The 27251-nt window shown below is 49.0% G+C and overlaps 1 non-coding gene across 1 annotated transcript; it reads right to left on the bottom strand.

Moving 5' to 3' along the window:
• Nucleotides 1–9406: 9406 nt before the first annotated feature.
• Nucleotides 9407–9479, bottom strand: TRNAK-CUU (transfer RNA lysine (anticodon CUU)). Its single transcript has one exon. It is a non-coding gene; the product is annotated as a tRNA-Lys (tRNA).
• Nucleotides 9480–27251: the final 17772 nt, after the last annotated feature.

Genomic DNA, 27251 nt, shown 5'->3' with positions numbered 1-27251 from the left:
GAGAACCCCAAAGAATCTATGTCTGACCAGATATTCGCACCTAGGGAAGGAGAAACACACAGAGGGCAGAGTAAAAAAAATCAGAGAGCCAGGAGAGAACTGGGCAGAGACAAGGGAACCCAGCTGGAGAAGTGGGTCCAAGATTCCCTTCCCGGAGACAATCCTGAGGCAGGCACTGACCCAGCTGTGGGGCCCAGGAGGACACGGGCAGGTGGAAGGGAGTTACATGGGATGTTGTTCAAATCCGCTCCCACCTGAGGAGCAGCGGCCCCTTTCCCATGCACCATGCCTGGGACAGTCTTCTCTGGGCCCGGGAAGCAGACAGGCTGGCGGGTGGTAGGTACTTCCCAGCACCTACAGGATGCGTGGCTTCCCTCTCCTGCCTTCTGACCCCCGGGCTCTGCATTCTCGGGGGTGAATGATTTTCACAGAGAGAAGAGCTGTGCGGCCCTTCTCCCTCCCCATCATGTCCCTCTCCTGTCCCGATACAACCTGCAAGCCATGGCCTGGATGCTGAAAGCCCCCCACTCCCAGGGTCTGCAGACCTCAGCCTCCGAGGAGTGGACTGCTAAGGGGGACCCTGCTCCCCCAGAGCAGGGGTAAGGCAGCAACAACCCTGCTATCAGCCAGCCTCCCCCAACCAAGGCTGACACCCACTGCCCACTGAGCAGCTGCCTACTCTGCAGGAAGCCCTCCTTCCAGCAAGGGGTCAGAGGATGAAACAGGCACCTTTGAAGACACATCCAGGGCTGGCAGAAGAGCGGGACAGCAACTTGCCTTGCTGTGGCCAGACCAGACTCTATCCCTGCTGCCCCACATGGTCCCCTGATTCCTGCCAGGAGTGACGGTGGAGCTCAGAGCCAGGAGTCCGTCTTGAGCACCGCTGGCTGTGGCCCCAAACCCAAATCAATCAATCAGTAAAGAAACAAGCAGTTTCATCATCTCCAACTCTCCCCGTTCCAAAAACAGAAACCAAAGGCCCTTTGCTCTCCCAGCACCCACATGGAACTGCTAGCTGACAAACACAGAGAATCTTCCACGGGGACAAGTCCCCAGGGTCCCTGCAGAATCAAAGTGGGTGAGATGGGACATTTTTCAAATGGTTAAGTAAGATGAGGTGTGTGGGGGGTGGGGGGGAGGGGAGGTTGATATAGTGACAGGAATCTGTCCCACCCAGGTCACCCCCAGGTCCCCAAACAGGACAAGATTGCCTCCCACCCACAGGGCCGCAGACGCCTTGCAGGCCCAAGGGGCCGCTTCCACCCATTGAGGCGAATTCCTGGCGAGAAGCAGCCCAAAGAGACTGCACAGACAGCCCCAGCGCTCTCGAGAAGAATCGGCGGCAGCAGAGGGATTTTCCCCAGGAGAGCAAACGACAACACAGCGCCTGTTTGTTTTCCAGGCAGGAAGGAGCCAGGAACATCTGCTCCAAGAAGCCACTTGAAAGATAATCAGGCAGGGATGTTGACAAAACAGCTGTGCGGCAGGCGGGAAGGGGTGGCAGGAGCCGGCGCGTGGGTGCAGCGGGGGGCGCTGTGCTCCAAGCTGGGCTGCCTGGAAGCCCCCCTCTGCCAGCACTCCGCCCAGGGGGGCTCAGGGGGAGCCTTGGGGGGACGGGAGCAGCTTCGCTCAGGCTGCAAGGAGATCCCTGGGTCTGTTCTCTCTCCTGCTGCTCTGCTCCATTTCCAGGGCTATCCTCAGGGCTGGATTTGACTGAGCCCAGGGCTCTGGGTGGGGGGAGTGAGGTTTGGGTGGGGAAGCAGACAGAGGGCTCAAACAGGCTGGAGAACATGCATGTGGGAGTCCTGGGTTCATCCCCCAACTGGGCCTGGTTCAGAGTGCCTCCCCAAACCTCCCCCTGAAGACGCCCCCAGCGCCTTGTGTATTCCAGAGAAGGCTGTTGTGGGTCCCTGAAGCCCCCAGGAATTCCACCCCCTCTGCTCCCAGACAGCAGATGCGCCCCCCCCCCCCCCCACCAGCACCCATACTCTGACTTCACAAAGCACGAGAGCAACTGTTCTGCCCCCACTCGGCAAAGGAACGAAATACTTCGCAGCCTTGCGGGTTGCGTTCACCAATGCCTGGACATGATCCTGCCCGCGGGAAGCAGCCAAGGGCTCCTTGAGAATAGGCGGGACCTGGGGGAAACTTTCTCCATCTCTGACACCTCTGTCCCCCTGGAGAAAGGCTCTGTGGAGACCCCCGTTTCAGAGCCGCTCTTTGGAATGAAGGCTCAAGGTGAAACCTGGGGTTTCCTTACCCCCTTGGGCCAGAGAAGCAGTGATGAGTCTCTGGGCTGATGCAGGTTGAGTTGAGTTCAGCAGGACTTGTTGATCTTAAATCCATATGCCCTGGGCCAGGCAACCGGGAACACCCCCCACCACCTGCGTCTTGCCCCAGCCTTGGAACATAAGGGGAGCAGTCCAGGTGCGGGGTCTCCTTAAGCCTTTGTCTAGATAGGAAAGAGCTTCCCTGGAAGCGAGGTCAGGACCAAGCGCAGTAGCGGGCAAGACCGGAAGTGCAGACTCCTCTGAGTCCCACCAGCACACAGGGCATCAGGATGGCTGCCAAGACAGACAGACCCCTGGCAACCCCCTGAGCCAGGACTGGGACTGCGTGTCCCAGAACAGCAGGCGCTGGTAGCTTCATGGGGTCTGAAGAGAAGATGGTAGGAGAAGCTCTCAGCATGGTCGGGGCAGGACGTGGGGGAACGGGGAGACGGGACCAGGAAATGGTGCTCCCTGTCACCTTCTCAACGCCCACCACTGCCACCATTCACATGGTACTGTGATGAGTCACCAGTGTCCTGTTTCAGTGTGGCTCCCCTGTTACCTGTTACCTGAGAGGTGAGTCAGAGGTCATCTGAGTGGTGACATGGGAGTGGGAGCAAGCAGAAGGCAGACGGGTAGGACCTCAGCAAGCCTGGTGCCACTGATCAGCCGCCAGGTTCTACCAGACAGTCTGCCCCTGCCCTGTGGAAGTTTCCAGAATGTAGGACTCGGTTATCAAGATGACTTCTGGGTGGCATGTCAGGACTTCAGGGAGCTACTTCACTTCTAGGGTGACTGAACCATGGACCTCCTTGTCAACGCCCACCTCAATTTCTACAGAAACAAGGTGATTTTTTTCTCTTTAAAATATTGGGCTTCCACATACTACACTTTCGGGGGGGGGGGTCAGCAACTCCACTATAAAGACCAGACCCCTCTTCTGCTTTCAAGCAGATGCAGCAGTTAGATTTTTTTCTTTGCTTTGATTTTTCTGACATGTCCCCGCCCGCCCGCCCCCCCCCTTCCTTTTCTCGTAGTTGTGTAGCATCCAGGTTTGAACACACTTGTTTGTGGTGGTCACACACATGCTTACCAGGGACCCACACACTGCGGCTGCACTGCTTGGCTGCCAGGATCCCACTCAGCTCATGTGGGTTGGTGGGTTGGTGGGTTGGTGGGGGGTGCCAAGAATCAAACTCAAGACCCCACACTCAGGTAAGGTGGGGGCTTTGCCACTGAGCTCTCCCCAGGGTCACTGGATGGACACTCTCCCATTTCTCATCTAATGTACAACTCTGTCCCAGGATACTCCACATAAGCACACAGAAGACTGGGGACGGAGAATAGGAAGCAGGCAGGTGGGTCTCAGGAAGCCGGGAAGAACACACTGATAACTTTTATGCAACACACATCCCAGACTGAGTGTTGAAGGGTTCAGAGAGTCCCTCGGGTACACAGTCCCAACAAAGGGCCATTCTCTTAGGCCCCCAAACAAGGAAAGAACTTGACGAAACAGAAAACATTCCGACAAGAGCCTCTCTATTCCAGCCAAACATTGCAGAAGGGGACCGTGGCTTGGGCCCAGCCCGTGCCAGCAAAGGTCAAGTGGGGAGCCTGGATTTGGCAGAAGCACGCCTTCCCTCCCTCCACAAGCAAGAAGGAGCTGCAACATCTGCTCGGAGCAGCCACTCAAAAGATGATTGGGCAGTGATGATGGCAAAACAGCTGCTCAGCAGGCGGGCCAGGGGGGTGTTGGAGGAACCCCAGGAGAGAACATTCACCAGAGCACCTTGGTCAGTGGAGATGGCTGGAAGCTCCCAGAGCCCCGGGGCAATGGACGAGGATCCCTTACATGTCCAGGAGGCCAGTAGACAATTTGAACTCTGACCTCCACTCTGTCATTTGCAGACAGGGCTTTTCCTACCCTCCCTGGGTTGGAGGGCTGGCGGGACAATCCAGAGACACCAAAGGGTTTATGTGAGCTCCAGAACACCACAGAAAAATCACCTGCTTCTCATCAAGAAAATCACTCATCTCACAAAAAAGGAAGCTCTCAAAAGACCCGAGAAAAAGACAATAGGTGCTGAATGACAAAGATGACAGAATGATTGGACAGTGCATTTACGGTACCATTGGAAAATATGTCAATGAAAACTAGGAAAGTGAAAAGCTTTTGCAAAGAAGGCATTGTGGATCTGGGGTAGAGGTGATGTTTCGGGGGGGCCACCAGAGCTGCACCCCGGAATGCAGGTGGGGCATGCGAAGTTAAACTCAAAGCCTCTGCGTTCAGCCCTTCTGACTCCGCCCCCCCAGCCCCCATCTGATGGGGTTCTAAAAGACTGGGGAACAATAGTTAAGGCCATTTTAAATGGGGGAGAATAAACATTAAAGGTTTCTCTCCTTCTCAAAATCATAACCCCAGCACATGATAAAATACATATGATACATATATAGTTCTTAATTGCATAGATAATGTAATTTCCTGGAGCAAAAAAGAGGCATGATCCAAACACCACAGATAAATCAAAATGAAATTTCTTCATATGTCCATATAACCTACAGAAAGAAACAGCAAGTGAAAAGAAAAAATTAAACCCTGCCATAATAATTAAATTAATATAAATGGTCCAATCGACTGGATTCCATGGGATGTCAAAAGACCGCGTGGCCGCCCACCTACCAGGTGGTCAGACTTCTTCATCAAGATCATGAACGATCGGTTTGAGGCTCTTCATGTTCCCAGAGCGAACAGATGCCATTGGGCTACACTAGCACGCGACAGGGACAAATGGAGACGTTACTGGCGCCCGCTCGAGCAAATCGACGATTAACGGGAAGTCAAGTGATCAAGTGATCCAAGCACACCATTTGCAGGTAAGAGATTGGTGCAATGAGTTAACCAGCATCACCCAACCAAACTTGACCATAGCTTACTTCAGATACAGCACAGGCAGGCTGAAAATAAAACAAAGGGAAAAGAACATATCACTTTGGGCCAGAGATATAGGCCAGTGGGTAAGCCACTTGCCTTGAGCAGGTCCTATCCCTAGCATCACATATGATCTCCTGAGCCCAGCGAGGAGTGACTCCCGAGCACAGAGGCAGGAGTGAGTCCTGAGCATCACCGGGTGTGGCCCAAATGCCCACATGCATACCACCAAAGAAAGAGAATATATCATGCAAGTCATGTAGACCAAAAATGGCTATATTAATAATCAGATAAAGTAGATTTCAGAGTGAAGACTCTGACCCAATACAGAGGATCACTTGACTTCCCGTTAATCGGCGATTTGCTCGAGCGGGCGCCAGTAACGTCTCCGTTTGTCCCTGTCGCGTGCTAGTATAGCCCAATGGCGTCTGTTCACTCTAGGAACATGAAGAGTCTCAAACCGATCGTTCATGATATTGATGAAGAAGTCTGACCATCTGGTAGGTGGGCGGCCACGCGGTCTTTTGACATCCCGTGGAATCCAGTTGGTAACAGAGGATGTTACATTATAATAAAAGGCTTAACCCACCAAGAAGGCTTAGAAATCCTAAGTACAAATTTGCCAAGCAAAAGTAATGTGAACATATGAAACTAAAGCTGATAAAATGAAATAAAGAAATCATCAAATCCATAGCTATAATTAAGAGATTTAAATATCACTTTCTCAATAACATATTCAGCAAGTAGACAGAAAAATGAGAAAAATCTAGAACTCAGTATCTTCAAGCAACTATTATCAACTTTGGCAAGTTACTCCACCCAAACTATAATCTAGACTTATTTCCTAGTGCACACAGAACACGCACCAAGATAAACAGTATCCTAAGCTATTTAAAAAAAAAAACTCACATTTGAAACGATAAAAATCACACAGACTGTGTGCTCCAGCCACAATGGAATCAAGCTAGTAATGGAAACATAACTAGAAAGTCTCCAAACACTTGGAAACTAAAGAACACGCTTTTAAATAACCCAAGGGTCAAAGAGGAAGTCTCAAGGGAAATTTAGAAATACATGAAAATGAATGAAAACGAAAACATAACATCGAAATCTGTGGGCCACAGCAACAGTTATGCTACAGAGGAAATTTCTTGTATTAAGTAAAAAAAAAAAATATGAGAGATGTCTTAAATCAGTAATATAAACTCCACCTCTAGAACCCCGACCGGGGAGATTAAAATAAGCCTGAAGTGGGCAGAAGGAAGGAAATAATAAAGATGAGTGAAATTTTTGGTGAAGTTGAAAACAGAAAAACAATAGAAAAAGTGAATGAAACAAAGAGTTGGTTCTTGGAAAAGATCAATAGAACTGACTAATTTCTAGACAAGCTCACAAAGGAAAAACACAAATTACCTGTAGCAGAAATAAACAGGACATATCACTACATAACCTGCCAATATAAAAAAATATATAGCAAATACTCTAAGTAGACACATCTCCTTGTCAACTCAGAATGGACTAGCTCCTTAAAAAAAACAAAAATCAAACTATCACAATTCAGCTAATGCAAAATACATTCTTTGAATAGTGCAGTAACCTATTCAAGAAAATGTAATTCGTATTTTTTTTTAAATCCCAGGAAAGAGCTCTCCCACTCCAGATGGGTCCACAGGAGAATTGTACCAGATGTTTAAAAAAAGACTTGGCAACAACTCTACACAATCTCTTTCTGAAAAGAGAAGTAAAGAGAATCCCTCCCGTCTTTGAAACAGCTATACACTTCTACTAAAAACAAAGGGACAATTAACTCTGTGACTATAGAAGCAAAAGCTCTCCATAAAATGTTACTAAGTACCATTTCATAGTATATTTTTTCCAATAAACATCGTGGCCTAATGGGATTTATTCCAGAGATGCATATTGATTCAATATTTGAAAAATTAATCAGTAAAATAGTCTATTATTAACAGATTCAATAAGAAACATTCATGAGTCTATCAATTAATGCAGAGAAAAATCTCACCAAATTCAACAACTCATGAAAAAAACGTATTAAAAACAAAACTATGGCAATAGAAGGATATCTTCCTCAGTCTAATCTATGAAATACTTTAATCTAACATTGTATTTAGTGATAAGTGATGTCATACTTCCCTCTAAGACTGAGAACAAAAAAAGTTTTCTATTCATAAGACTTTTGCTCAACTTAATTATAGAAATTTTAGCCAGTACAACAATGCAAAAAAAAAAAAAGGAAGAAAATGAAAAGCAAACAGATGAGAAAAGAAAAACTTCCTCTATATGTAAATAACATGTCTGCCTGCAAAGAAAATCTCTACAAATAAACTCATGAACTAATCAGAGGCCTGGTATCATAGGACACAAGAGAAACAAACATAATTGTTTTTCTATATATAGCAATGAACACATTGAATATCACCGCTGAAAATATAATACCACTTAAAAGTGCTCCCCAAAAAGGGTACTTGATTTGTAGATCTAATAAAACATAAACAGGGGTCATATGCAGAAGAACTTATAATAATACAAACTGCTCTGATTAAAGAAATAAAAGATCTAAATATATGAAGAAACATACCATTTGTGGGTATGACAGGGCCAAGATGTCAGTTGGGACGGAGAGAAAATACAGCAGGTATGGTGCTTGTCTTGCACACTTCTGAGCCCAAGTTGATCCCGAATATGATCCCCTGAGCACAAAGTCTGCACAGCAGTAGGGCGTTTGCCTTGCGCGCAGTGCCCGGCAAGATCCGGGTTCGATTCCTCCGTCTCTCTCGGAGAGTCCGGCAAGCTACCGAGAGTATATCGCCCGCACGGCAGAGCCTGGCAAGCTACCCGTGACGTATTCGATATGCCAAACACAGTAACAACAAGTCTCACGATGGAGACGTTACTGGGCCCGCTTAAGCAAATCAATGAACAATGGCAGGACAGTGCTACAATTCCTGGGCAACAACCAAATACAGATTTTAAAAAATAAAAAAAGAAAGAAGGAGGGAAGGGAAGGGGAGGTGAGGTGAGGGAAGGGAAGGGCAGGGAAGGGGAGGGCAGAAAAGGGGAGGGAAGAGGGAGGGAGGGAGGGAGGGAGGGAGGGAGGGAGGGAGGGAGGGAGGAAAGAAAAGGAAGGAAGGAAGGAAGGAAGGAAGGAAGGAAGGAAGGAAGGAAGGAAGGAAGGAAGGAAGGAGAAAGAGAAAGAGAGAGGGAGGGAGGAAGGGAAGGGAAGGGAAGGGAAGGAAGGAAGGAAGGAAGGAAGGAAGGAAGGAAGGAAGGAAGGAAGGAAGGAATTCTTACAAACTGATAATACAGGTCCGTTTCAAAATCCCAGTAGGATTTTTTTGTAGAGAAGTTTGTTCTAAAAGTTTGATGGCAACGCAAAGAACTAAAATAGCTGAAACAATTTTTGAAAAAGAAGAATAAAGTGGGAGGAATCCGTCTACCAGACTTCGGACTTATATAGCCTCTATAATCAAGACAGTATAGACTTGGCAGAGAAAAACACATAGATCAATAGAACAGAACACAGAACTCAGAAATAGACCCACACAGATATAGTCCACTGATTTTGACAAAAGTGCAAAAGCAATTCAAGGGCATACAGAGAGCTTTGTACTCAGCCAACAGTGTTGGAGCAGTTAGACATCTCTGGCCTAGCTCACAGAATCTGCTGTGTTCTTCATGTCTCCGGACTGTGGATGGAGCAGAGAGAGCAGATAGACTGCCTACAAAATTAAAGGGGCTGGAGGACAGAGAAGAGAAAGGAGAGGGGCATGGGGAAGCTGGTGTTGGGGGAGCTGTGGAACTTGGAAGTGCAAACATATTCATTATTTTTCTCTTGAGTTTTTGAGTCCACCTAGTGATGCTCAGAAGCCACTCCTGGCTCTGCACTCAGGAATTACTCCTGGTGGGGCTCTGGCAACCACATCAACCAAGCCCGGGATCCAAGTCGAGTTGGGCATGTGCGAGGCAAGTGTCCTACCAACTGAACTGTCTCTCCAGCCCTGAGCAGGAATAATTAAAGGAGAATCAGTCACAGAAGAGGAACAGGACTGAGAGAGAACTGGGAAAGCTGTGATAGGATATTAAAGAGGGTCAGAAGGGAGATCTCCTTAGATGCCCTGCTGGAGTTACAGTGAAGACTGGGGTGACATTAATTTTGGTTATTACTGCATTGCTTAGACAAAACGCACGCCCAACGTGGGGCTCGAACCCACGACCCTGAGATTAAGAGTCTCATGCTCTACCGACTGAGCTAGCCGGGCTGGAGCGATAGCACAGCAGGTAGGGCGTTCGCCTTACAAGCGGCCAACATGGCCGACCCAAGTTCGATTCCTCCGCCCCTCTCGGAGAGCCCGGCAAGCTACCGAGAGTATTCGATATGCCAGACACAGTAACAACAAAGTCTCCAATGGAGACGTTACTGGGCCCGCTCGAGCAAATCGACGATCAACGGGAGGGCCTTTACCTTACCTTTACCTTACTGCATTGCTTTGCATGTAAATTTATGAGACAGGACCCCTTATGACCATTCTTCATACGTCCTATTCCCTACAGTTCTGCATTGTAGCCACCCCAGAAGTCATGAGCAGCACCCCATCTGTGCTTCTCCTAGACCCTCCAGCCCTTTGTCTGTACATTCTGCAATTCACAGTCCATACGGTAGCACACTGGCAGCCGGTTGACCATGAGGAGCTTGTCCTTGAAATCTCAAGGATTGAAACGCAACAGGGCAAAGGATGCTTTCAAGGGCCCATTGGATCCCGATGAGCAGGCAGGGCTGATGCAGGCAGATTCGGGGCCGCACCCACAAGTTTTCACCTTCAGTGTCTGTTCAGAAAATACTTGGTCAAAAGTTAGGCCAAGATGGCTGATATTAAGGGTACAGAGTCAGAAGAGGAGAAATGATAGAGCTGAAGGGAGGGCAGAGAGGGTGAGGCAGCCTGGATCTGAGGTGTGAGACTCTGGGGATTTGCAAGAGCTGTCACTGCACCAAGAACCAGGAGCTGTCACTGCACCAAGAACCAGGAGCTGTCACTGCACCCACCAAGAACCAGGAGCTGTCACTGCATCAAGAACCAGGAGCTGTCACTGCACCCACCAAGAACCAGGAGCTGTCACTGCATCAAGAACCAGGAGCTGTCACTGCATCAAGAACCAGGAGCTGTCACTGCACCAAGAACCAGGAGCTGTCACTGCACCAAGAACCAGGAGCTGTCACGGCACCAAGAACCAGGAGCTGTCACTGCAGCAAGAAGCAGGAGCTGTCACTGCACCAAGAACCCAGCAGAGGTACTAGCAGAGGTTGGGGGGGCTGGGCCCAGGTTACTATTGTGTGGGGACTCCTGAGCTTGTGCTGTGCTACTGGGAACTCTGAGTAAAGATGTCTAATGAGCATGTAGACATGGGGTATTGGGTTGAAGAGTCGACTCTTCATTTCCTCACCAAAGTGACTTCAGTAGCCATGGATGCAAGGGGAGATGGACCCAGGCTGACCACAGCACTCCCTTTGTTCTTCAAGGATGAGAAGTTTACCAACCAGGGTTATAAATCCTTCTAGAACTTCCTTCCAGTCCTGGACCTAAATCCTAGAGATTTCCTCCCAGTCTTCACGGCCATCTGGGAAACAGGGCGGGCCCCTGAGACCATGTGAAAAGATTCCACACAATCTCTTCGCTCTGCTCAGAGCCAGCATGCCCGCATCACACCCCAACTCTGTCCCTGCTTCCCGTGGCCAGTCTCTGTACCCCTAACTGCAGCGGCTGCCCTACCCCTGCCCTGCTCACCTCCTGAGTCCTCACCTCCACCTCCTCCTTATTCTCCCCTGCAGCCTCTCTCTTCCTCTCATTCCCGACTCTCTCCTCTCTCCTCCTATTCTTTTCTCTCTCCTCCTTCATGTCCCACATCCTGCTCTTTCTTTACCCCTTTCCGGCTCTCTGCCCCTCCTCACTCTCTCATCTGTTCTCTCTGTGCTCGACAATCAGGAGCACATGAATATTTACGAGACCAAGAACTCCAGGGGACCTGCAGGAAGGCCCTCCCTGACTGGCACCAGGGCTCCCTGGCCACCTTCCTGGGTGATCTATTACAGAAATACATTAAGGTGCTGTCCTGCTGACAGCCAGCTAAGGTACTCTGTCAAGGTACCAGCTCTGGGATGATGAACGTCCCCGTAGATCAGGCCACCATCCCTCTGATTACAGTCCAGCACGGCGTGTCAGCAGGCTGCGCGGGTGTGATGGACGGCGAAAATCCATCACCCACCGGCCTCCTGTTCCCAGCACAGCCCTCAGAGCCCAGAGATGATTTAGGGGCCGAGCCGAGACCCCTCCCAATCTGCACACACAGCAAAAGTCGACTCTTGACTTTCACTAAAGGGAGTAGTTTGTGGAAAGAAAACACTTGGAGAGCATTTGCTTCCAGGACTCGGGGACCAGACCTGGGTTGGAATTCTGCCACCTGCCTTTTTAATCCTGCAAACTGTGCCCAGGATTGAAGCGAGATTCGGATAACAGGACGCAGGGACAACAGACAGTTACAGCTTGTGGGGAGAGTCGGAAACCACCCCCTATGTACAAAGGCAGGAACTGCAAGTGCGTTCTGTCTCACACCCGCTTTTATCCACCTCCTCATGCCCTCACCCATGGCCCCAAGATCAAGAGTGAACAGGAAGTGGGGATAGGAGTGCTCCTGAGAATGCCCATCTCAAGGCGGCCATCTGTCCAGCTCTTCCAGATTATCACAGTCCATAGCCTCCGTTCCTCACCCAACCAATAAATCGTGAGCCTCCACTGGCACCAGGCCCTGTTCTAGACACTGGAAAAACAGACTTTCCATCAAAAACCTTCCTCAAAGAGGTGAGAACCACTACTGTTAGACACCAACCCAGTCCTTCATCAATCTGTTGGCCTGGGGTCCTACGAGGCCAAACCAGAGAGATGGCTGCATGACAGTGGCCCTTAGCCACTCCCTGTCCACTCTCACAGGGACTGTGGCTACTCCTTCCCAGGGAGCTGAAGTATAGGGCTGCTGGGGAGCTGTGTCCAGAATGTGGAGCTGAAACTCAGCACAGCACCCAAACCTCAGAGTTTTTCTTTCTACCTTAACAAACACCAGTTCTGTCTTCTTGCAGACAAAGGAGCTTCTGGGTTCCTGCTCTGCGTAAAACTTCAACATCCCTAAGGAGAGATTAAACACATACAGGAAGAACTAGAGCCTTCCATGTGCACACAGGAGACTGAAGTCATTCTTATGCAGTAGCCCTGAGACTCAGGCACTCGATCCCAGTTTAGAAGTTGAAATATTAGGGGCAAGATAGTAAGTAACAGAGTGTGCTAATTGCGTCTATCTTCTCTACTACATACAGAAGACTAGAAAACTGAGATTTTTACACACACAAACACACACACGCGCGCGTGCACACACGCATGTGCCCGCACATTTGCAAATCTCTTACACATGCATACTCACACACAAAATTATATGCATACAGGGCTGGAGTGATAGTACAGTGAGTGAGGTGCTTACCTGGCATGCATCCAAATCAAGTTTAATCCCGAGCAACTCAGGTGGTCTCCACAGAGCCAGAAGTAAGCAGAGAGAACCACTCAGTGTGTCCCTCAAATGAACAAAAGCAAAAAATAACTTTGAGGTTTATTATTATTATTATTATTATTTTTTGCTTTTTGGGTCACACCCGGTGATGCACAGAGGTTATTTCTGGCTCTGCACTCAGGAATTTACTCTTGGCAGTGCTCAGGGCACCATATGGGATGCTGGGAATCGAACCCAGGTTGGCCGCGTGCAAGGCAAACGCCCTACCTGCTGTACTACCACTCCAGCCCCGACTTTGAGTATTTTTTAAACATTCCACTGCAATCATATCCCCCCAGTATTAGATACACAATGATGTATGCTTCTGTAAGTGTGTTCTGGGCTGGAGAGGCAATAAAGGGGTCAGGCGATTGCCTTGTATGCAGCCAAGCCTGGTTAGCTCCCCGACTTGGCAGGAGGCCCCTAAGTTTTGCTATGAGCAATCCTTGAGCACAGAGCCAGGAGTAGCCCTGAGCATTGCCAGGTTGTGCCCCCAGGACCCCCAAAATTTTAAATTAAATGTAAACAAAAATATCCTACAGGTCTTAAAAGATGCTCAGTGGGTTCAGGACAACCTCTGTATCCAAGTTTTTGGCAATCCAAGAGTCTGAATACCACATGGTCCCCAGAACCCCGGGAAGTGACCCCAGAGCATAGGGCCAGGGTAGCCCCTGAGCACTGACAGTGGTGATCCCCAAACCACATACACAGAAGTGTTCTACAGCACAAATGGCCCTCTGTGATCAATCCTCTAGCGTCGATGACTCAATTATTTTCAATATTTAGAGCTGATAAATAGTGTGATGAGGACTATGAGTCAATCTCCAGAGTCTCCTTAGGATGGATTCCTAGAAATAGAACTAATGAGCTGAAAAATATGAAAACTGTTCAAAGCACCTTGTCTCTAACATTCATCATCATAATCAATTGGACGGTGAAAACAGGATATTATTGTTGCTTTATTCTACAGTGGGGGGGGGGCGGCTAACAGAAAAATGAACCACTTTTTCCTGTGTTAGTCATTAGTAGGTCTTATTTTGTGACTGCTTTTCCCAGTTTTTCTATTGGGATTTTAGTCTTTTGTTTAAGCTTTGTAAGAACTCTTTATAGACTAAGAATATTAAGCTTTTGCTACATCCACTACAATTTTTCTCGATTTGTCATTAACTTTCTAATATTGCGATGGGTTTGTGTGGATCATTTACTTTGTAATTTCTTCCATTGATTTTACAGTTAGAAAGGTGTTGCCCAACCTAGGAATTAAATATTTACTTGTATTTTCATTGTTAGGGAGGTTTGGGTCTGAAATTTACTTGAGCAAAGAAAATAAAAACCTAAAATGATTTTCTCCCAAGTACTCAAGTTTTTCAACTTATTTGCCAACTCAACCCTTCCCAACTGATGTGCAATGCTTCTCTTAATCTTCCAATGCTATTATGCTCATAATTGGCCTGTTATGTATTACTGATGTTGACTAATTCTAAAATTTTGTGGGTTTTTTGGGTGCCATACCTGGCTATGCTCAGGGTTTATTCCTGGCTCTGCACTCAGGGATCACTTATTGCAGGCTCTGGGGACTACTTGGGGTGCCAGGAACTGAACCCAGGTCAGTCACATGCAAGGCAAGTGCCCTACTCATGGTACCAACCTTCTAGTCCCCATTGGTTAATTCTTGATCCAGTGTCATGCTCTACAATTGTTGTAGCCTTAAAATACATTTTCATGTATGTTAAAGCAAATTGTATATTCTTGTTATTTCAAATATGTCCTAGCTATTTTTAATCTAGTATTCTTACACTTTAATTTTTGAGCTGTCTTGTAAAATCATCAAAATACTCCATTCATATTTTGGTTCCATAGGTTTTCCTGTTAACTCAAGAAAAATTGATGTCTTTCATTGTCCCTTTTTTCTGGGCCAAGAGTGTATTTATTTCTCCACTTAATCAAATCTTCTATAACACAAAAAGGAATAAAGCCTTGTAACTTTTGTCGCAAAAGTCCCACACAATCCTCGGTGAAAATCATTCAGAGGTAGATCATGCTTTTGCTTTCTTATATCTTCAAACTGATTATTATAGAGGCAGAGAGTTAGTCCGGTGGTTAAGGCATTTTCACACACACAGCATCCTGCGTTCATCCCAGCACTGCATCAGGTCTCCTAAGCTCTGCCAGGATGATCCCTGAGCAGAGTCAGAAGTAAGCCCTGAGCACCACCGGGGTAAAAAAAGACTTTCCTCAAATTGGTTACTGTGGGTATGTAAGGAAGTGATTGCTTTCTGCATTCTGACCTTGTGCATCAGAGAGAACGGATACACCAACAATGATCTAAGTGATTATTTGCAAGAAAACAGCCATGGAGAAGAGCAAAGAGCTCTACTTCTGGGGGCTCACCTTTTCCCCTCGCTGCAGATACGGGGAATTGATCTGGAAGGGGTACAGGTGGAGAAGGCGTCCCACCCACCATGGAAAGGCCCACCTGGGCCCAGTCCTCTGCCCATGCCCACATCCCTGTGGACCGTGGAACTTTCAGCATCTGCCTTTTGTTGAATCACATTCTTCTGAAATTCTGTCTTGGGCAGAGGAAATGGAAAACTTGAGGCCTGATTCACACTTAGCAATACCTAGGAAGTCCCCCAAACTACCTCCACTCTGGGGACCTGCCCACTCTCTCCCCCAGCAGCTCCAGGTGCCTTGTGATGACTGTCCCAATCGCTCATGGTGACCTCACGGAAGGCACAGCCACCAGGGTGCTGCGGGACACCCCCTCATGGCAGCCTAGAGACCCTGCTCTCAGCCAGAGCCTTGGGTCTCAGAAGTCATCCACAGCAGAGGTTTCCAAGTGCTTCTTAAATGCCAGGAATCTTTCTTTGATTAAAAACCCATCCAGAATCCAGTCTAGAGCAGGTCCCAGCGATGCTACTCGCAGTGGGCGTGAAAACCGTGCGGCTCCCCCAGCCTCCCAGGAGCGGGGCAGCAGAGGCCCAGCCCAGACGTCTTGTTCAGGCTGGATAAACTGGGCCGAGATGAAGCACACATTAATTAGAACAGCAGGATTGGATGTGGCTCTGTCTGCCCGCCAGCAACAGGGGCAGAGACAGGAGGGGGGCACCCAGGAGAATGGTGGGTGAGGAAGAAGCCCCCGTGGGCGCTGTTGGCCATCTTCTCAGACAGGGATCTTACTCCAGAGCTAGCTCCCAACGGCCATCCTCGCAAAGGTGATGTGAAACCCTCAGGACTTTGATCATCCATGGGAACCGGAGAGCTGGGGGCCGACGCATCAGGTCAGCTGCTCACCTCAGTGGACAGCTGTCGGACTTGAGTTTGACTCACGATTTCTGGGATCCCTTCCAGCTTCCGTGCTCCACACACAAGTAATGAGGTGAGGCTTTATTACCTCCAGCTGGTACCCAAATTCCTCTATGGAGCGAAAAGTGTGGGGAGATCCTTCAACAGCAGATGGGGGTGGGGGTGGGGACGACGAAGGCTGAGGCCTGTTCCATTTCCAAGGCCACGAGCAAAGAAAGGCTTTCCGCGGACATGAGGGAAGAGGCCAGGGATTGCTTGGAGGGGGAGGGGGAGAGAGGGGGGACGGGAGGACAGTGAAACGGCGCTAATGCTGCTCCCCGAGTAGATGGAAAACAGCATCCGGGCCGGGCTGGCTCAAGAGCACTGGGATATGGAAACAGCTGATGTTCAACTTGAAGTGATTTGCATGGCTGTGATGTAAATCCTTCCTTCATTTCCACCCCCGCCCCACCCCGTAGCTGCAAATAAATCTGCTTCACCCACAAGTGCTTGGTGCCAGCGACTTGTTCCGTGGAAAATGAGAAGAGGCTGAGCTTCCAGTCTGGGCCCCTGCTGCGGGATGAGGAGAGTGGGAGTGGGAAGGAGCCGAATGAGCATCCCCAGGACGTCTCGGCAATCCTGTGGCGTGCCTGTCTCTGGGCAGAGCCAGGAACCCGGACCACAAGAGCCAGGGTCACAGGAAAGCTGACTGCAGTCGCCTGCAATGTCGCAGGAGGGGTGGCCATGAGTTCAGCCAGTAGCCCTGGCTCCCACGGACCCAGAGAGCTGACCGGCCCCCCTCAGTGAGGCTGGGCTGTGCCTGTGCAGGACCAGGGGTGCTACTGCGGAGGAGTCTCCAAGGTTCCCAGCCACAGATTTGGATTTCCTGGGACTTTGACTAACACGGGGGTGATCCCAGCCCTGGCGTTCATGTCATCGATTAATTTAGCAGGGAATTCTCTAAGGCTTCCTTCCGTGCTCTGTTTGTTGCTGAGGGTGAAGAGTCCCAGGCCCAGCACAGAGCACTCTGCCCAGCCTGAGAGCACCAAGTTCCAGGATGTCAACCGGATTGCCCTGGGCTCGGCAGTTCCTGCCAGGCAGAGCCCCCATGGGCCCTACTAGAGGGAAGACTTCATCAACCCGAGCTCTGAGCCCACAGAATCTCCCACCTAAGCTGTGTCCTCCCTGCACCCCCAGCCATGCTCCCTGACTTCGGCCTTAGCTGGTCACTCCAAATGTCATTCACCAGCTGGTCTTTGAACCCCTCTCTGAGGGCTTGCCTTAGGTCACAGGTTAAGACAAAAAGCACAAGAGACACAAAGACTTTTCCAGCAGAGCCTAGGATGCTGGAGCCAGAGAGGCCAGCACACATAGGAAGTCAGCCTGGTGTGTGAGGGTGCAGAGTGGGTTGAGAGACAGCACAGGGGTTAAGGTGCTTGCCTTGAATGAGTCAACCTGGGTTTGATCCCTGGCACCACATAGGATGCCCTGGTGATCACTGAGAACAGAGCCAGGAGTAACCCACACCACTGGGTGTGACACGTAAACAAAAACACACAAACAAAAAAGCATAGAAGGAGTGAGGGGTTCTGAAAGAGCTGGAATTCAGGCTCTGCATGCCAGAGCCCTGGGCCCAGTTCCCAGAACCTCACAGTCCCCGAGCACCAACCAAGCCCTGCACCAGGCACAGATCTTAAGCACCACCACAAGGGATGCCCCCACCCCCAGTAGTTAAATTAAAAGGTCAGGGTGGAAGGAAGGAGTCAAGATCCTTTTGTTCATGCAGCAGATATACGTCTGCGTAGGACACAGACATAAATGGGCTTTCCCAACCACCCCCACCAGTTCTTTTTGGTGGCAAAGTCTTTGACATGCGAAGCACGTGCTTTACCCAAAGTGACATTCCTGTCCCCCTTTTGTTGGGAACAACCCATCAGCTCGGGGTGGAATCAGTCCTTGGAGGTTGACTGAGTCTGAGGAGCAGGAGGGCGCAGGAAGGGCTCTTATGGCAGGAGAATGAATCAGAACCTGGAAGCAAGTAGCAGACTCCAAAAGTCAACCAAGCTGAGTGGAGTCAAAGAGGGTGGGAAATAGATTCTACTGTATTTCACTCCTTTATTGGCACAGATCTGATGCCAATTTGTTGTTGTTGTTGTTGTTTGCAAAACAGCAGAGTGTGATTATTATGTGAAGCCTTTTTTTTTTTTAATTAGAAACCAATTTTTGGACAAATAAAAGAAAATCCAGAGAATACGGTAATGTGACGGACCTCTCTGTGGGAGCTGGGGATTAGGGACATAAAAGAGACTGAGGCTGTCTCTACCCTTGGGACCCAGAGCCATATTATCATTCTAGAAAGTTCAAGGGAACACAGGGAAGACAAAGCAAGGCAGTGGGGTGGACAGGCAGGCAGGGTGGGTGGACAAGTGGGATCTCGACGGAGTGGGAAGCCTCGCTCCCAAGCTAAAGGAGGGCTCGCAGCAGTGAAAGGAGCTGCGGGGAGGGCTCCTGACAAGAGATAAAATTTATTCTGGAGCATTTACCTCCAGGCACTGCAGTTACGTCCCTGGCAATGCCCGGGGGAGTCCAAGCACAATGAAAACTGTTCAAGAAAAAGGAGTAGCGAGCTGGCGCTTTCTATTTTATTTTTCTCTTTTAAAATTTTTTTTTTCCGCTTTCCACTTGTTTGGTTTGGGGCCACACCTGCCTCCGTGCTCAGGACTCACTCCCACAGTGCTAGGTCCATGCCCCAATCCCAGGCCTCCCATACAACCAGGTATGCTCCCGCCCAGGGTGACAGAAGTGTACAATGGGGGAGCTCTGCCTTCACAGGCAAGGTGGGGGGTCCCTCTGGGTCTGACTGGATTTTTTCATGGGGCCTGGGGCCTACAACTAGGACCTCACATATGCCAGACAAGGGCTCTACCCTGAGCTCCTTCCCAACCCAGAGCAGAACCCCAAAGACCAGAGGAAAATGGTATTAGGGGTCACTGAGCCCAGCTCACTGCCACAGGCTGTGTGTCTGGGGCAAGTCCCTGGTTCTCTCTGAGTCCAGGACTTGCCATGAGCCTCCTGCCTCTCTATGCTGGGCTCAAGCCATGTAAACCAGTAAGAAATAGTTCCTTGTAAAGAAGCAGAGGTGGAGGGAGACACACAGCAAGGGAAGACACGGCTGGGAGCCGAGGGATCTGGAAGTAGCAGCACACGGGACTGTGGCTGAGGCAGTTCCCAGAGATAGTGCAGTGGGTAGAGCACTTGCCTTGCACGTGGCAGGCCCGGCTTCTATCCCCAGCACCACATGTGGTCACTCAAGCACCACCAGGAGTGATTCATGAGTTCAGAGCCTGGAGCGAGCGCTGAGTATCACTGGGTGTAGCCTAAATGCCAAACAAAACCAGAACAAGGGGCTGGAGTGATAGCACAGCGGGTAGGGCGTTTGCCTTGCACGTGGCCAACCCGGGTTCGATTCCCAGCATCCCATAGGGTCCCCCAGGCACGGCCAGAAGTAACTCCTGAGTGCACAAGCCAGGAATAACCCCTGTGCATAGCCAGGTGTGACCCAAAAAGCAAATTAAATAAATAAATAAATAATAAAAACAAAGCCAAAAAGTGAAAGGATATACAATCATTGGTGGTGCAAGAGATAGTGGGATAAGGAGCTTGCCTTGCATGCGGTTGATCCCAGTTTGACCCCTGACCTGCATGGTCCCCAACACTGCCAGGAACAACCCTTTTCTCGATGGGTATGGCCCTAAATCCTCCCCACCCCAATAACAAAATCGTTGTTCCTGTTCTGCAGAGGAGAAATTGGAGCCTCGGGGATTCAAACTCTTGCCTGATGTCCCAGTGGTACAACCAAGTCCCTGCTTAATACTCCATTAAAAATGGTCCCACATTGTTCTCTGCAATTTCCTTAGTCTTTCCCAGTGACCCCAGCCAGTAAGAAATCACCCTGAGCTCCAGTGACTCCCTGGGCATCCTGGCACAGCCTGGGCAGGAGCTTGGTTGCAAATTGGTGCATCCATTTCAATAAACTGCAATAAAAGCATGTAAAATTTCTTCAGCCCTGATTACTGACTTTAACATTAACTTCTCAATGGGGGTCTTGAAAACAAATGTGGGAGGGCTCCATCTTTACCCTTAATTAATCAAGGGCATGGCTGGCAGTGGCGTTTAAGCAGAGGCTTGAGGGGGCTGGGGTGAAGAGGGAGGGAACTGCTCCTATTTAGGGAAGCCTGGAATCACACCAAGTGTGGACTCTGTGACCACCTTGTGGGAAGAACAGCCAGAGGCAGAAACCTGTGTCCTGCAGGAGTCGCTTTTGCTCTCGGAGTTCTTTGCCAGAAGGAGGCCTGCCCCTACCTTTCTGGGGCCTGGTCTCGGGGGGCCCAGGAAGCTTCCAGGCTGTTGTGTCTGTTCCCAGAGCGCGAGCCCTCAGTGAGAATATGGAAGTGTGCCTCGTGGAGGGCTGGGAAGCCTGTGGTGGGCTTCCTTCCCACCGTGCATGGACACTCTCCTCCCTGGCCTTCAGCGACTACATGTCCGTATTGAGCATGGCTCTCTCAGTCGTTTCCAACCACATATCAGAAAACAGCCAGTTGAGCTGCGTTCCTTCCATAAAAGGGCTGCTGATCCGAGCTAAAAATTGATGAACCTATGCCAAGAGGCATCCCAGCAGCTCCCAGGTCACAGAGAAGAGAAGCATCTTCGGGCCAGATTCCTGGGGGTCTCCCAGAGGTGGCAGGGAAGTTCCTTCCTCCTTCTCCACCGCCTTACCCTGCACCCACCTAGAAGGTTCCTTGAGGAATCCCTGGTCCTCCACTGAAGTGTTGGCTTTGATCCACACTGCGCAGCAGTGCAGGCAGGAGGGCCAGAGGGAAGAGCTGGACCCTGCGGGACTCTGGCTTTCCCTTCTCCCACCCCAAGACCACGTGCCCTAGGGAAGCCCATCTCTCTGGCAGGACTCCTGGCTGCCTGCATGGTTCTCCAGTGCCTCCTGGTGCAGACCTTCCTCGGACCCTTCCAGCCAGAGATGGTGGCAGTCCCTGTAGCTATTACTCTCCTTCCTTACTGCCAATGTCAGACTCTGAACCAACTCCTTCCTAACCTTCATCCCGCCTATCAGAACCCCAGCAGACACAGGCCCTTAAAAGATAAGTAGGATTCTAACAGAGAAGGAAAACAGCATCCAGAGAGACAGAACCGAGGGAACAGCACTTGCTTTGTATGCAACTTAACCAGGTTCAATCCCCAGCAACGCAAAGGCACCCTCAAACCCCACCAGGAGTGATCCCCGAGCACAGAGCCAGGAATCAGCCCTGAGCAACTGGGCATGGCAAAAAAACAAAACAAGAAACATAAAGCTATGAGAAAGGGGCAGGAGTGAGAAAAACTGAAAAAACTATCCCTCCTCTCTCCAAGGGTTCACACATGGAAGAGCTTTCAAGAAACCCAGATTTCACAGACCTCACAGGTGAGACCACCAACTGAGCAAGCTCTGATCTGCTCAGACTTTCCTGCTAAATCTCTATCTAAATTCAGTTTCTTTTCTTCTTTCCTCATACTTTGTGCAAAAAGGGGGTGATTTAACTGTATTATAATTGACACATGACGAGATATTACACCGTAAGACAATAGATTAATATGTTAATTTAAAATGCAGTGATATGCATCAATATTACTCAGATTGACAACATAAATTTTCTCTATAGAGGAAAATGATGAGCACAGTTAGTCCCTCATCAAACATTATTACACGGTTACAATTTTTTTCTTGGGAAAAGGTTTTTTTTTTTTTTCCTGTAACCTGTTCTTTGGCTATACCTGGCAACTCCTAGCAAAGTACAGAACAGCTACATCTATATGTCAAGAGAATGTGGACACTTTGGCTGGCATCTGCAAAGACTGGGCTATCAGTGTGGTTGTGCCCCCTTAGCTAATGGCACAGTGGTCTCTGACACGCATAAGGAGTATGACGATACCTGTCAGGATGGAGGGGATATTTTTTGTCTTTTGGGTCACACCCAGTGATGCTCAGGGGTTACTCCTGGCTCTGGACTCATGAATTACTCCTGGTGGTATTTGGGGGACCATACGGATGCTGAGGATCAAACCAGGGTCAGGCGCATGCAAGGCAAATGCCCTATCCACCACACTGTCATTCCAGTTCTCAACTTTTAATTTAAAAAAAAAATCTGCTTTGACTGAAATTTCACCGAAACAATAATGTAAAGATCCCAGCATCACTTGCGTCTGTCTACCTGACTATTGACTGGATATCAGAATGACAGCACCTCTAACCTCTCAGTTATTTTACCGAATACACTAATGCGTGGACCACTACTGGCTAATGCCTGCACGTGGTCTAATTAACACCAATTGCAGCACCTGCGTTTAAAGAAGGAGTTTTCATGGCTTTGCCTTCCCCTCCCCCAGAGGCCCCCTGCTAGTATGAATTGCCCCCAATAGTCCCTAAAATTTCAGGGTTAAGTGCAAAGTTTCCGTGACTTGCATTTCTTTCCAGCATCCTAATGAATTCAGTGACCGGGAAGCTCAATGAGAAGAATGCACACAAGGCAAAAACGAAGCAGCCCCGGCCCCGTTCAGAGAAGCGTTACCAACTGAAGCACCGCTCTGCAAAAATTAACACGTGACACTGACCGAATCTAAAACATCTGTATTGTTTGCCCAAGAACGTGTTTTTCTATCGAACGTTCTCTGTTGCTCTTATTTGTGATGATCCCCACTCCTGTATCTTAAGAACATTCTTTCTCCAAATTAAAACCAATTAAAAACTATTTAAGGAACACTCTGTGACAACAGCATTTAACAGAATTAACACCACTCCCAGCAGAAACAAGGCGGCAGAAGTTGTGAAACTCATCGATGATTCTGCTAGTGCCAAATTGCAACGGAGACATTCCAAGTTTGCTTCGAATTTTCAAATTTGTCTGTGTTGATAGAATATCTCTAGGTGCTGACATGTTTTACTTCGGAATATAACTTTTGAAATTTGTTTAAAGAGGTTTTTTTTTTTTTTTCCGTGATAGCAGGAAAGAATATTTACTACCTAATACACTTTTCCGATGTATAGTCTCAGATGTAAAGCTTCCGCCAACTGAAGCCCGTTTTACAGATCAGTCATTGAAGGAGACTCTGGAACTGGTACACTGTACAGTAAAATCAAAAGGGAATCTGGAGGCCGGAGTGATAGCACAGCGGGTGTTTGCCTTGCACAAGGCTGACTCAGGTTCAATCCCCGGCATCCCACATGATCCCCTGAGCATGATAGGAGTAATTCCTGAGTACAGAGCCAGGAGCAACCCTTGAGCATCGCCAGGTGTGGCCCCCAAATAAACAACCAAGCAAAAAAAAAAAAAAAGAAAAGAAAATCCAAGCATTTCTTGAAAGGGCAAAGGGGGAATTGAATACCCACTGGTGCCCAGTCCACACCATTCATTTTGCTACATTATTTTCTGTGTTCTTTCCAACAACTCTGAAGGGCAAGAACATTATTCACCTTTTTATACCTGAGAGAAACTTCATTCAGGGACATTAAGTACTTGCTCCAGGTCAAGTAGAATGGCTAGAGTCCATCCTGGGTCAGCCTGACTTCAAAACCTTCCTATGTTCCTATAGGGCTCTTTCTCATGAGCCCTAAATCCTGGGGTGCTTCCTGCCTACCTCTGGGACCTCTGGTAGATGTAATGGTAGATGCAGTGGTCACTGAGGAGAATTTGACTCTCTGACTTGGTCTCAGGGCTCATGTGGCATCCGCCCAATGCCTTAGTGCAGCTTTCTAAGAGTTATCCCAGCTGAGCTGAGGACACTCGCCACGTTAGCAAGATCAGGCTTGCAAGGGCTCAGAGACAGGGGAAGGACTTGGGTGTGAGACCCAGCTCTGCCGTATGGAAAACTCGGACTCACCACTTTAAACTCCCTTCATCTGCCCAGAAAAAAAAAAAAAAGGCCTTTTTTTAAAAAATGGGTGGTAGGAGCGGGAAGTCATCTATCCAACATCAAAAGGCTGTCTGGAGGAAAAAACTAAATGATCTGTGAAAAATCCTTGGAAAGGAGCATATCCACAGACGGTGCTTAAGGGACTCGGGCTGCACGTGAAAACTATTAAGTCTGCATGCCCGGGCGCTGCCCCAGGTTCAGAGTGTGGCCTCAGATCCTCACTGTTCAAAGCTTCGTGGCCACCAACAGCAGCGGCATCATGGGAAGAGTGCTAGAAATGCATATGACTGGGCCCTGCCCCAGACCTACTGAGTTTAGAATCTGCATTTTTAATCAGATTCAAATGTGCTCATGCAGGCTGAGAAAAGCACGGCCGTAGGGCTTCTGGCCGGGCTCCCTACATCTCACTCTCCAGAGAGGAAGGAGCTGCATGATTTGGACCTCAATTCTCCCTACACACACACACACACACACACACACACACACACACACACACACACTCGAAAAAGAGTTCTAGAAGATCATCCTGTCTTGGGAGAGTAGCACATGGCCTCCATGTCCCTAAAGTCCTCTCGGTGGCCAGGGCTGACATTGCTAATCCATCCAGAATCTGCTTCTCACTGAGCTCAGGAACCGCAGACCGACCTGCAGGGCCAGCTCCAGAAAGCCTCTCGCTCTCTTATGGCTGAACCAATATGGAACCTCCTTACCACCCTGGCCTCCTGCCTCCCTTCTGTTATCCATAGATGAACCTTATCTGCTGTCTGAGCCTATTTCCCCAACTTTCCATCTTAGCATTTATCCTCTACAAGAGCGTGGAAACAATTATATACAGTTACACAATTAAACAGAAGCTAAGTACCATCAAGATGTCCCCAAAGGGGGAAATCCTATTCCTCTGGCTCCACTTTTCTCTTTCGATCATAGCCCCTCTCCCTCCTACCATCATACAAGTATTTTAGGCCATGGGCAGGAAGATCGGAAACCAGAGATTGACCCCGAGCCAGCATATACCAAGGTAGAATGACACCAGCAAGGCTTTTTCATGCTCTCAGCCTTAAATGCCACTCCTGCGTGCCCAGCCAGCCTGCCCTGGTTTCTGTCCCCATGTTCGTGGGAGACAAAGCCGGAAGCGCCACGAGCTGGAAAGATAGAGTGCCAAGCCAACTCGCTTCGGTGGCCTTTTTCAGAACACCCAGATGTCCCCCTATGCTGTGTGCAAAGAACTCCAAAATAGGAAGGATATTCTGAACTTTATTTTTGTTCACATTGTAATAGGAGACGGATGCCCCCTCTTAGCTGTTGTGCCCATGAGCCAATGGGTAACAGCCCATGGTTTGGGGAAGGCAAATCATTATGAACGAGAATACAGAGTGGGTCTATAGGCCGGCTGGTTCCAATTTGAAGTGAAAATTAATGGCAAATTCTTGTAACCACATTAAGGACCATTGTCGTTCATTTGAAATCAGTTAAACATGAAAACAATCTGAAAACCATCTTGAGTTCATGGAATCTAAATATTTGTCTTCTTTTTTTTCCTTTTTTTTTTTTTTTTTTTTTGCCAGTGGCCCAGAGAGAATAAGAGATGTTGGCAGATCAGTGTTCTATAAACATGCTCACAAAGAGGGTGGTGGTGGGGAGGGGGAGGAACCTGATTCTTGTTGGCTTAAAGTGCCTGTCAACTTTTCCATTTCCTCAGTCAGGAGATAATTAAACAGTAAGCAGATGTCAAAATCTAATTGGTTCAAGGAAAGATTGCCCAATGACTTATGGCGCTTGTAATTTATATGTGCTGTCTGCAAACAACCCTTTGCTTTGGACAAGAAGCAGAAAGTCACCCAATTAGTTCCTCTCCCCATGAAAGCAGAAATCTCCCCCAAAATATCCATGTATGTTTCTGCTTTGGCTGTCTCAGACCTGAGAGAAGTTAGGGCTTCTTGGTAAGTCTGGGAAAGAAGGAGCTGAAGGAAAGAGAGAGGAATTAGAGCTGAGGAAAAGCGAGAGTCTCAAGGAGAAGGAACTTGTAGAAAATCTGAGGAAGGCAGTGTTTGTGGGGGCAGGACCGGTCCTGGTCCAGCCCCATGGCATGGGCCTGAGTCAAGCCCGCTGCTTGGCTCCCTCTTCGTGTGACCCGGGAGGCTGCTCGTTCACCCTCCAATGAGGGGTTCCTTCGTCTCATGCCTGGGTACAGTCGGCACTACCCTGGCTCAGTGCCAGGCTTGCAGGGAGATGTCAAGAGTGATCAATGCAAAGATCTCAAAGTGGTAGACACTGCATACTTGCTTTAAGTCTTCCTCGAAGAATAGTGGGCAATGGAGGGAAAGAGGAAAATGAAGCAAGAAGGCTGGACTGAGAAGACAGCGGGGAAGGCGTTTGCTTTGTGACCTAGGTTTGATCCCCCAGCACCACATATGGCCCCCTGAACCCTGCCACAAGTCACCCCTGAACACCACCAGGTGTAGCCCAAAAGCCCAAGCTCAAGCCCAAAAAGAAAACAAGGCCTGCTGGGGCCAAGGACCACCAGTCTGTGACAAACTTAATTGTGGCCGTCCATATGGTGCTGCTGGGCCCCAGAGGCTCCAGAACGTCCAAATTCCACTATACAGTGTCCCATAAAATGCACTCAGACATAGGCGCGCACACACACACACACACACACACACACACACACCTCTGTGGGGTTCAAATCTGTGTGTCCAGGGAGGCTGGTGAAGAACTCGCATGAGGGGCCAACACCGTGCTAGGTTCCTAACTCCAGTGGTTTCCCTGTGACAAGTGAACCCCAACTTCAAGAGAAGCTCTAGGGACCCATCAGTCACCCCAGAGCCCAGAGTTGCCCGTAGGAACTGTCATCAGCTCCCACGTCAGCCAGCCTGGCCAGGAAGCCAAGCCCAAGATCTCCTGGTGTAATTAATAGGCAGTCAGCTCTGTTGCTCACCTCTGACACTCCTTTCCCACGCAGTCCCCGACCCTCAACTCCAAAACTCAGGGTTTTATTTTTTCTACCTGGGAAATGAACTGGAGGAACTATATCCTAAGGTGCTCCTGTTCATGCCATTCCATATTCTCCCAGCGTACCCATCAGAAATCTAGAATCTACCTCCCCAACATCTGGTCCTTCCCATTCTTTGCTCCGCTCCCATATGTTTCCGCCTGCTCCAGGCTCCCTGTGCCTCTGAGTTTCAGACACTAGCCAAGCC

Source organism: Sorex fumeus, unplaced genomic scaffold, assembly GCF_029834395.1.
Source record: "Sorex fumeus unplaced genomic scaffold, SorFum_2.1 ptg000109l, whole genome shotgun sequence".
NCBI classification, from domain to species: domain Eukaryota; kingdom Metazoa; phylum Chordata; class Mammalia; order Eulipotyphla; family Soricidae; genus Sorex; species Sorex fumeus.
This window is presented reverse-complemented; position numbering and strand designations above follow the sequence as displayed.